We start from the raw sequence: 10,089 nt of genomic DNA on the forward strand, positions 1-10,089 counted from the left end.
GCATGAGTTTAGTGCTCCGTATACTCCGCAGCAGAATGGAGTCGCAGAACGCAAAAAACGGACACTAATCGAGACAGCTAGAACAATGCTCGCGGATTCAAAGTTACCGATAAATTTCAGGGCTGAGGCTGTTTCCGCTGCATGCTATACGCTCAACAGAGTTCTCACTGTCAAGAAGTTCAACAAAACATGCTTTAAGTTGATCAATAACCGCAAACCTAATTTGAAGTATCTTGAACCGTTCGGGTCACCCTGTACTGTTCTAGAACCTTATGGTAAGTTTGGTCCGAAGTGCCTTGAGGGAATATTTGTTGGTTATTCAAGTCCTATGCGACGTGTCTTCGTTCCAAGTGAGAAGCGGATTATTGAAGCTGCGAATGTTGAATGTCAAGGTTATACTATGCCGCCGCAGAATCCTGGAGATTCATGGCGTTATCATTATGACAAGTTATGGGAGTCGTTTGACATGAGAGAAGAATCAGAGGAGGAAGAAGATTTCTTTGATGAGTTGGATATATTGCGAGAGTATGAGTCATAGCAAAGGTTCCCAGCTGAGTATTCACGACGACCACGGGAACTTCAAATGATGATGAAGCAGGTCCAAGTAATGCTGGTGAACACGATGATATCCAACAAGATGAAGTTGCTCCTGGTAATCAGTCGGCAGAGGATGATAATCAAGAAGCTGATAACATGCCAGTATTTGATCATGGGGATTCAGATTCTGAGGGGGAGCAGATCCAGATTTCAAGTCAAACAAACCCAGTCGGTGAACATGATGCAGATCAGAATGTTACTAATCCGGAGGGCAATGTAGATGTTCCTAGCGAAGTGATGCCAAGAACTCTTTCATATCATCCAGAGGAGTTGATCATAGAAGAATTACAATCAGGCGTTCGCACTAGACGTCAAATTGACCAAGGGCTTACTTGTTTTTATTCTACAGTAGCACCTTTACAAACTGATTTTTCACTAAGTTGTTTCATTTCACAGATCGAACCACGAACTTACAAAGAGGCGCTTACTGAAGATTCTTGGGTTAATGCGATGCAAGAAGAGTTAAGTCAATTTGAGAAGTTAGGAGTGTGGAAGTTGGTTGATTTACCAGATGGTCATAGGTAGATCAATACGAAATGGGTGTTTAAGTGTAAAAGAGATGATCGAGGAGTTTTTGTCCGAAACAAGGCTCGACTCGTAGTCCAGGGCTTCAGTCAACAGGAGGGGATAGATTTCACTGAGGTGTATGCTCCTGTAGCTCGGCTGGAAGCGATCAGAATCTTCCTAGCGTTTGCATCTTGGAAAAACTTCAAAGTATATCAGTTAGATGTAAAATCAGCGTTTCTCTACGGGAAGGTCAAAGAGGAGGTATATGTCGGACAGCCACCGGGCTTCACCGACCCAATCCACAAAAACAAGGTCTATTTACTGGACAAAGCGCTGTATGGTTTACACCAAGCCCCGAGAGCTTGGTACGAGGCTTTGTCTCAACACCTACTAGCCAACAAGTTCATTCGTGAAAAAGTGGATGCCACTCTCTTCACCAAAGAGGTCGACGGTCATCTTCTGATAGTACAAATTTATGTGGATGACATAATATTTGGGTCAACAAATGAGAAGCTGTGTAAAGATTTTGAGCAAGTTGAACAATTACCTGAAGGAATATTCATTCATCAGACGAAGTATGTTCATGATATTCTGGAGAAATTTGGGATGTCAAGTTCTACTCCAGCTGCAACCCCACTTGCAACAAATCATGGGATACATCCAGATCTCACCGGAGATAGGGTTGAAGAGACACTTAATCGTTCCATGATCGGTTTGTTGATGTATCTAACTACTTCGAGACCCGATATCATGCATCCAACGTGCCTCGCAGCAAGATTTTAATCTAACCCGAGAGCATCGCATATGATTATTGTCAAGAGGATATTACGCTACTTAAAGGGTACTCCATCTTTGGGGTTATGGTATCCTAGAAAAGGCGATTTCACGCTCGAAGGGTATTCCGACTCGGATTTCAGATGCTGCAAAGTCAATGCAAAATCAACAACTGCAGGATGCCAGTTCTTTGGACATCGGTTGGTTACCTAGCAGTGTAAGAAACAAACGTCTGTGGCGCTTTCCACATGTGAAGCGGAGTACGTGTTTGCTAGCAGTTGCTGCTCTCAGATCCTGTGGATATAGCAACAGATGCGCGACTACGGTTTGCAGTTTCTTAACACACCTCTTTTTGTTGATAATGAGGCCGCTATTAATATTACTAAAAATCCAGAACATCACGCTAAAACTAAACACATAGAGATTCGACGTCACTTCATCCGAGATTGTTTCGAGAAGAAGTTGATTCGAATAGAGAAAATCCACACTGATAATCAGAAAGCTGATTTGCATACCAAGGCTTTTGACAGAACACGTTTTAAATTTCTTTTAAAACTAAATGGTATGAAGCTTTTCTCGGTGTTGGATGGCATTATTGGCGTTGATGAAGGTACTGTTGTAGATGAAGATAAGAAACAATCTGCAATGGTTTGTCGATTTTTTACTTGTTTTGGTATTTAGGGGGAGTAGTTGTAAATATTATATTTTCAGAAAATACAAAAACAGTAAAAAATGCAAAAAAAAAAAAAATACAAAAACATGATAAAATTTTCAAAATCCAAAAACAATAAAAATGGAAAAGAGCTTGTGTAAAAAGGGAAAATGATAGTACATCGGTTTGACAGTTACTGTACGCTAAAGATTTGGAAAGAATTAAAGCGTTAAACAGTCTCACTGATGATGTGTCGATAGATTTTCGCACATTTAGTAGATTTATTCGGGATATAAACCTAAAAAATTCAAACTTGAGCATTTCGTGGGGAACACTACTTGGATATATAGGTAACCCCTGAAATCTCGTTTGAAAGGTCCCTTATTCTGAGATACTAGGTCTTTATACTTAGTGATATATGGGGTATTATTCCGGGACTTCTGCTGAATGGAAGTTCTGACCTAGTCCCCGAATAATACTTTCCGCAAATGCTTGAAACATAGCATCGCCCTCAGCATGCTGATGAAACAATAAAATTGATAGTCGCTGATGTTGAAATCAAAAGATCCTCTAAAGGGGACACACCGAAAAGTCGAAGCCGTCATCTCTCTGCGTATACAGAAGTATCGACCTGAGCTCTCATGGCCCTCGCATTTAACCCCTGACAGATATCATTTGTGGTATACTCACCTGTAAGACTGAATATTGGGATTCTGGATACGGGAGTATATTCAAAAGGTGGGACACATGAATGTGTTTAAAGTTCATTAAGACATCTAAATCGTATCCTGAATAGATTGAAAATTGTGTGAGAATTTAAGTGGACCAGTATATCGACAATCAAGGTGAATTGTTTAAAGCTGAAAATGAAATTAAGCTTAACGGTACTAGCGACTTGTCTGATAACTGATATGATTCCCTAACACGCTCGCCAAAAATATGTTTGTAAATAGTTTACATTTCATTACATTCTGCAATTTACATTTCAGTATTTCATTTCCTAGTTTAGAAACTTTATAGAAAATCCAAAAAGATTTTATTTCTGCTTTATTTTTCCGACAAACCAAATTGGAGAGTTGATTGTTGGATTCTCAGAAGTGAAAGCAAATGCAGGAAGGTTCTGAACTGGAGGATGAGGAGAGCTTATCTTGAAAAGATTGATTGATTGAAAAGTTAATGCAAGTTCATTAATTTGATGCTTGTAATTTTCAGAAAAGTTTGAAATTGTTTTGAATAAAATCAGTTTGATTGTCACAAAAATCAACCAAGGTCATTAAATTGGACTTGGTAGATTAATTGAGTAATCAGGGTCATTGACTTGGACCTGAATACTTAAGTGGATTTTTAGAACTGATAGATTGTTTATTATTGTGAAAAGATAGTGTGTAATGTTATTGGTAGAGTAACAGGTTGTGGACTTCATCATTCCCATGGCGTTGAAGTGTTAAAGATTGAACCAGATCCTAGCATACTGAGAGGGGGAGTCTGTGAAAGGGGGAGTCTGGATCAACAGTCAAAGGGAAGATTGAAGATGGAGCTAGGTTGAGATCCTAAACCTGTGAAGATTGAGTTTTTACGATGAGAAGACAAAGTTGGAGAAAATACCAAGACTAAAGACTCGGAGCCGAAGACTTCGTCAACATCCAAGGGGGAGTCTGTTGGTGCACTGAATGTCTGTCAACTACGTCTTTATCGAGTCTTAGGTCTAGATAGGTGGTACGGAGTCGAAAAACAGATTTTAGGGTTTTATATGTTAATTTTGCTCCTAATGACATGTAGGTCATTAGAGGCGAAATCAGGTAGACATGTTATTTCGCTCCTGTGGGTCTGTTTGTTGATTTTGCTCCTAGGGTTATCTAGGGGGTTTCGCTCGAGATCACATGGGGTTTCGCTCCTGGCTGTTTGTGTCACACCCTGGCTTTGCGGAAGCGTGGGTTTATTTGGTGTGACTTCTTAATACCATAGCAACAATCATAACAATGCTATATGATAAAAACATGTGATATTCATCCAATAATAAGGTTTAGAAAATCCCATTTTCAACAATCACAAAATAAGTTACAAACCTTGGCTTGATTTAAATGAGTTCATAAAAAACTTATCAAAAGACTTTAAAACAATACTAGGTTTAGGGATATGTAACCCGTCCAGGAAGAGGTTACACCTTCTAAACCCTGGATAACTTCTTTACTCAAACGCAGCTTGAAAATACGTGCATACCGTGCCAGATCCGGTAGTTTCCTGAAATACATGTAGTTTGAAAAATCAACATAAAGTTGAGCAAGTTCATGTGTAAGTGGGTTTGTATAACCCGTTGTAAAAATGTCTGTATAAAAATCCCTGGTATGTAGCAAATAAGGAAAAAGAGATCACTATTGGGTTGCAAAGCCAATGATATGTGTGAAGTGCAGTAGGAAGACTCAAACCTAGCAGATTTCGCGATGGGTACAAAGTCACCACCTGGTCCATTAAGCGGGCTCAGGGGTTGGGCTCGCTACACCCAGATAGATCTACCGCTTACGTCCCTCGGTCCTACAATGAGGATTAATGGCCTCAAGTTGCGCCTACCCACTCACATGATCTAAGCAGTAACCCTCCTTACGCTAACCATACCATGTAAAAAGTACTTGTAATCATAGTAACATGTATTTCACCCCCGCAGTTTAGAAAACTGAAAACAGTTAAGGGAAAAGGGGACATGAACTCACCGAAGTGCGTCTCTAAAAAGTATCTCCCTGTCAACCTGCTGTGCGACGACCTACACGTACTAACTTCTATTAGACGGACGGCCGTGCCTTGGCTTAAGGTTTAACATTTTGTTGGAGAAATAGTTAGGTAACTATTCCGTAATTACACTCCGTAATTATTTGGTAAATATATTCCTTCCCAAGGATGGGGGCTTTGATACTTGTGCGTTCGTTTAACTTCGAAATATATTATTAAGTCTCACTTAATAAAATATATTTTATTTCATTTGTCTAAAACATTCTATCTCCAAAATATAAATATTTTTCCCAAAAATATTATATTTTATTCCATATAATTTTTTCCAAACTAATATCCTTGTCAAAATACACACTTATGGGTATTTTCTGAAATTACGTAAGTTACGTTGTAAGGTTCAGGTGGTATTAATAATACCGTTGTAACTTAAGGCGTTCGTATTATTTTGGAATCGTTAATATTTGGTAATATTATTTTTACCTAAAAATAATATTTACGTAGTTCACAAAATAATCACAAAAATTTACACAAGTGTTATTATGAAAGGAAAATTGGCCTGTAATAATCCCACCTGGACCTTATTGGCCATTAATAATCCCACCTCAGAATATTCCCCCCACCAGTCCCACCTTTCACCTATTTTTCCTACAATGGTCCCCCGTTAAAAAAACTTAACGGAGTTAAGCTTTTTTCCAAATTACAAACATATTTTTAGGGCTTTTGATTAGAACGACGATACGAGTCCATTGATGTAAAACTTGCCTCGAAACGTGCTCCAAACGATGAAAACAGTGCTTCAATTCGGGTGTTTAAATTTCCAATTAACAAAAATCAAGTCACTTGGAGCACCATTTCGAAGTAAGTTTTACATCAATGGACTCGTATCATCGTTCTGATCAAAAGCCCTGAAAATCTGTTTGTAATTTGGGAAAAAAGCTTAACTCCGTTAAGTTTTTTTTAACGAGGGACCATTGTAGGAAAAATTGGTGAAAGGTGGGACTGGTGTGGGGAATATTCTGAGGTGGGATTATTAATGGCCAATAAGGTCTAGGTGGGATTATTACAGGCTAATTCCCCATTATGAAAAATATATATTAATCAGGTTTTATTTGTGAAAAATCCCACCTCCGACACTTGGAAGTTTGTAATAAAAATTATGACGAAAGTTATTTGGGAAAACAAGTTAAAAATGTATTCATAACACTTGTTGTAAAAATATTTTCCAAGTCTTATATTTCTGTAAAAATTTCGCCAAAGTTTCCTCTGTAACTGGAGGTGGCCACGCTTACAAGCGTATCATTTTCTTTTGTAAAATCATTCAATCGGTTCTCAATTAACCAGCCCGACATTTAGACATGCAAAACACTACTTATATCGTTTCTGTTTTAATATACAAAACTGGGCTGTTTTCAAATATTTTAATAAAATAGTTATCTTATTCCAAAAATTCCCAAATTTTTATAGAATGTCTCATACGATCCAAAAATTATTGTGTAAAAATATCGGGGTCCAAATCATCACCAATATTTTATAGAAAATCATTTTCCAGGATGAAATCAGATTTATCCCTTTCTGACCATAGTCTGCGGAATAATTTATTTAAAATTCATCGAGAGTCCGATTTACGAAATTCCAGTGGGGGAGTTACAAATACATCGGTGGTAATCTACAGTAAAAATATCATGATGCAACTCTACACAGGTTTCAAGTTATGACTAAAAATGTAACACTCATTTTCTGCTATAAAAATGCAGCTCTAGCTACTGTTACAAAATGGCACTTTAAAAATAGTAAACGAAGTCCAAAAATTATGATTCCGGTGCCATTAGAACGGCATTTCATAGCACATAAACCTAGACTTCAGAAAATACATTTTTCGTTAGGTTATGACCTGTTTACAGGCTGTTAAAGTCGGCTGAAAAAGGCAATCAGCATGCTGTTTGTAGGTTATTTGTTACTAAAACGCACCCATACGTTCGCCAACCTTCTAATATGATTATAATCAGATCATGAGTCCGTTACAGTAGATCATGGTTTGTTTATTTCAGATTTATCGTGATTTATACCACTAGTTTCTTTTTAACCAGCTAGTTCATCATACTTTCAAGTCTTTTAGTTTTGATCTTTAGTGTTCTCAATTTTTATCCGTTAAACCTCTTATTAACCACTTTAAATAAGAACAAGAAGGTGATTAGAAACACTTACAACTAGCTCAAGGCTAGGGAAGAAACTAGTCGAAAATCAGGTGGTTAAAAGCAATGTAGGGAGGTCCTTGACAATCTGCAAGCACCGGGCTTCCTCGCATGAGATCCTTAACCCTTGTATGCAAGTAGAATGCGTTGATCAAAATCGAAAGGTGGTGGTGGTGTGGCTATGGTGGTCGGCCGAGATATCTAGAGAGAGAGGGAGGAGTGTTGATGTGTTACATGTTGTGAAGTGTTATGATGGACATAAGCTTAAACTTATAGGCCAAACCTTTCTAAATACCCAAAGGGTTTTGTGTCACCAAGATATTAAGCAAGAAAGATTATTATAATCAAAAAGTTAGTGGGGTGTCCCCACATGGTAACCGAACTCGGCTACAAGGGGATGGGTTTCGTTCGATTCCAACTGATAAGCTAAGTCTAGTTACGTTAAGTTAGGAGGTTATACCGGTTACTAGTGTGTTGTAACTTATAGCGGGTGTTAGGGTATTCGGGGACACTAACTGGCTCAGAAAAGGAAAAACAAAGTTAATGACAATATTTTTATGTTCCGGGGAAAGTCCGGTTGTTCGGTTGGATATTGATCCGTTAAAGTGCTTAACAAAGTTTTAAAAGTGTCGTTAGTATTATTTTAGTGACACAATTTATTCCCGACACTTTGGAAAGTGTCTAGTAATATTTTTCTCATGATTTGGCACTTTACTAGTTAGCTTAATGCTGAATTTTTATTTAAAGTGCTGAATTTTGTAGTTAAAACATGTTTTAGGCACATCCGGTCACTATAACTATCACCTAGTGACGCAGTTCTACAACCCTCATTTCCCTACACTCTCTACAGGGGTAGTAAACTATCTCTGGCTCATACAGGCCTTAGAGGCAGTGTCTGCCTAGTGCTGGCTATGACAGCACGTTTATTGGGTTATCCGTTCATTGTGCTGCTGTGCTTTTATGCATCAAGTTTGTCACTAAAGTTCTGTATGTAAATAATAGAGTGACAGCAAATAGAGTATGATGCAAGTATGTACATGTATCAGTATTCAAGTAGCAGTTTATCCACGGTTTCAAACAAGCACAGTCATTAAGCAGTAATTAGATATTAATTAAGTCGTACGGATACCTGATTTGGTGAGGGTTGTCACAGTTTGGAGCGAAATCAGCTATACTATAAATACTAGTGTTGTGATCTCATTCGGTATTCTTCGGAGCGAAATCTGAGTCGAGGTGCTGCCAGATTTTTGTCAGATTTGTTGTAAAACGACTCAGAAAGTGATAACATAAGAGGAAATTAAGAGGAACAGCTGTGTAACTTCTTTTACATTGATTCCGCCTTTGTATCTGAAGATGAACTGCCTTATACTGGCTGTTTAGGGTCATAAAACGGTCCAACACATTTTATACGATTACCATATAAATTTCGATTATAATAGTGTATTTAAGATTAAACATACACTTAAATTTCGCTCTTGTTAAAACATTTTACTAAATAAAATATTTCAACATTTTTGTAATTTCATTTGCCGTTTAAATGGGACGACGAAACTATGAGCGGAAGCTTAATTCTTGAGCGTGTTCGGTTCCTTGATGAGCTTGATCGTCCTCCGGTAAGCAAATCAAACCTATATTTCATAAAACATGAAATAAGTTAGTCATATGGTGATTAAAACGAGTGTAAACGAGTTCGCAAAGCATAAACAAGCAAACCGGCAACTTTTGCAGAATTTAATACCCGTCGCGTGCCGCGACGGGATGCGTATTTAACCGTCGCGTGCCGCGACCATGTTTGGGGTTCTCTGTCGTGCGACGTGAGGACCCTATTTCGGCAGTAAGTTTGGTTCAGGTCTGCATATTTCCCAGCCACACTCAGTTTTACAAAAAACGGCCATAACTTGGTCGTTATTGATCCGTTTTAAGATCCGTTTCTTCCTACGTGATCGTAAATTTATTCTCCATAATATGGAGTTAAAATCCTACATCTGGATTATCAAAATTTAATACTTTTAAGCCGTCGACTTAGTATAGAATTTCCACTTTTGACCCGTTTAATGAATTTATCAAACTAAAACTAGTTTGTTGCACACCAAGTATCATGACCCTTATTTTATAACAGTTCTCTATTATTCAAGGTCCAACCCACGGGTTTCTTACGTATTCTTAACCCGTTTTGCTTAAATACTTATTTTGACCCGTTAAGGGTATTTAAGTACTTTTAAAACACAATTCACTTTCAGTCGCTTCTAGCATTATATTACCACATTTCTTATCAAATAGTCTTCCACCACAGGTGGATTTAACGTGGTAATGTATAAACTCTGAGTTTTACTCCTCGGATCATTATTTTACGGCAAAAACTCCTATTGAGTCAATTGACCAAAGATTTACATCTTTCGCTTTTTATACTTATTCTAAGTATTAATTTAATCATAAAAATCCTTTCCAAACAACCTTTAAATGTCGTTTGCTCAATTTTGCTTACAAGGGTGTTTTGGTCCATTTTAGCCTTTCATTTACGATGTAGGACTTTTGAAAGCATGTTTGACCCAAAATCCTTCTTCTTAACTATGATTTGGTTTGAAAAGTCATTATGTTTTCAAAACACAACGACCATCATTTAAATTCTTCGATTTACCTATG

The sequence above is a fragment of the Helianthus annuus genome, chromosome 17 (genome assembly GCF_002127325.2).
Source record: "Helianthus annuus cultivar XRQ/B chromosome 17, HanXRQr2.0-SUNRISE, whole genome shotgun sequence".
Taxonomy (NCBI): Eukaryota; Viridiplantae; Streptophyta; class Magnoliopsida; order Asterales; family Asteraceae; genus Helianthus; species Helianthus annuus.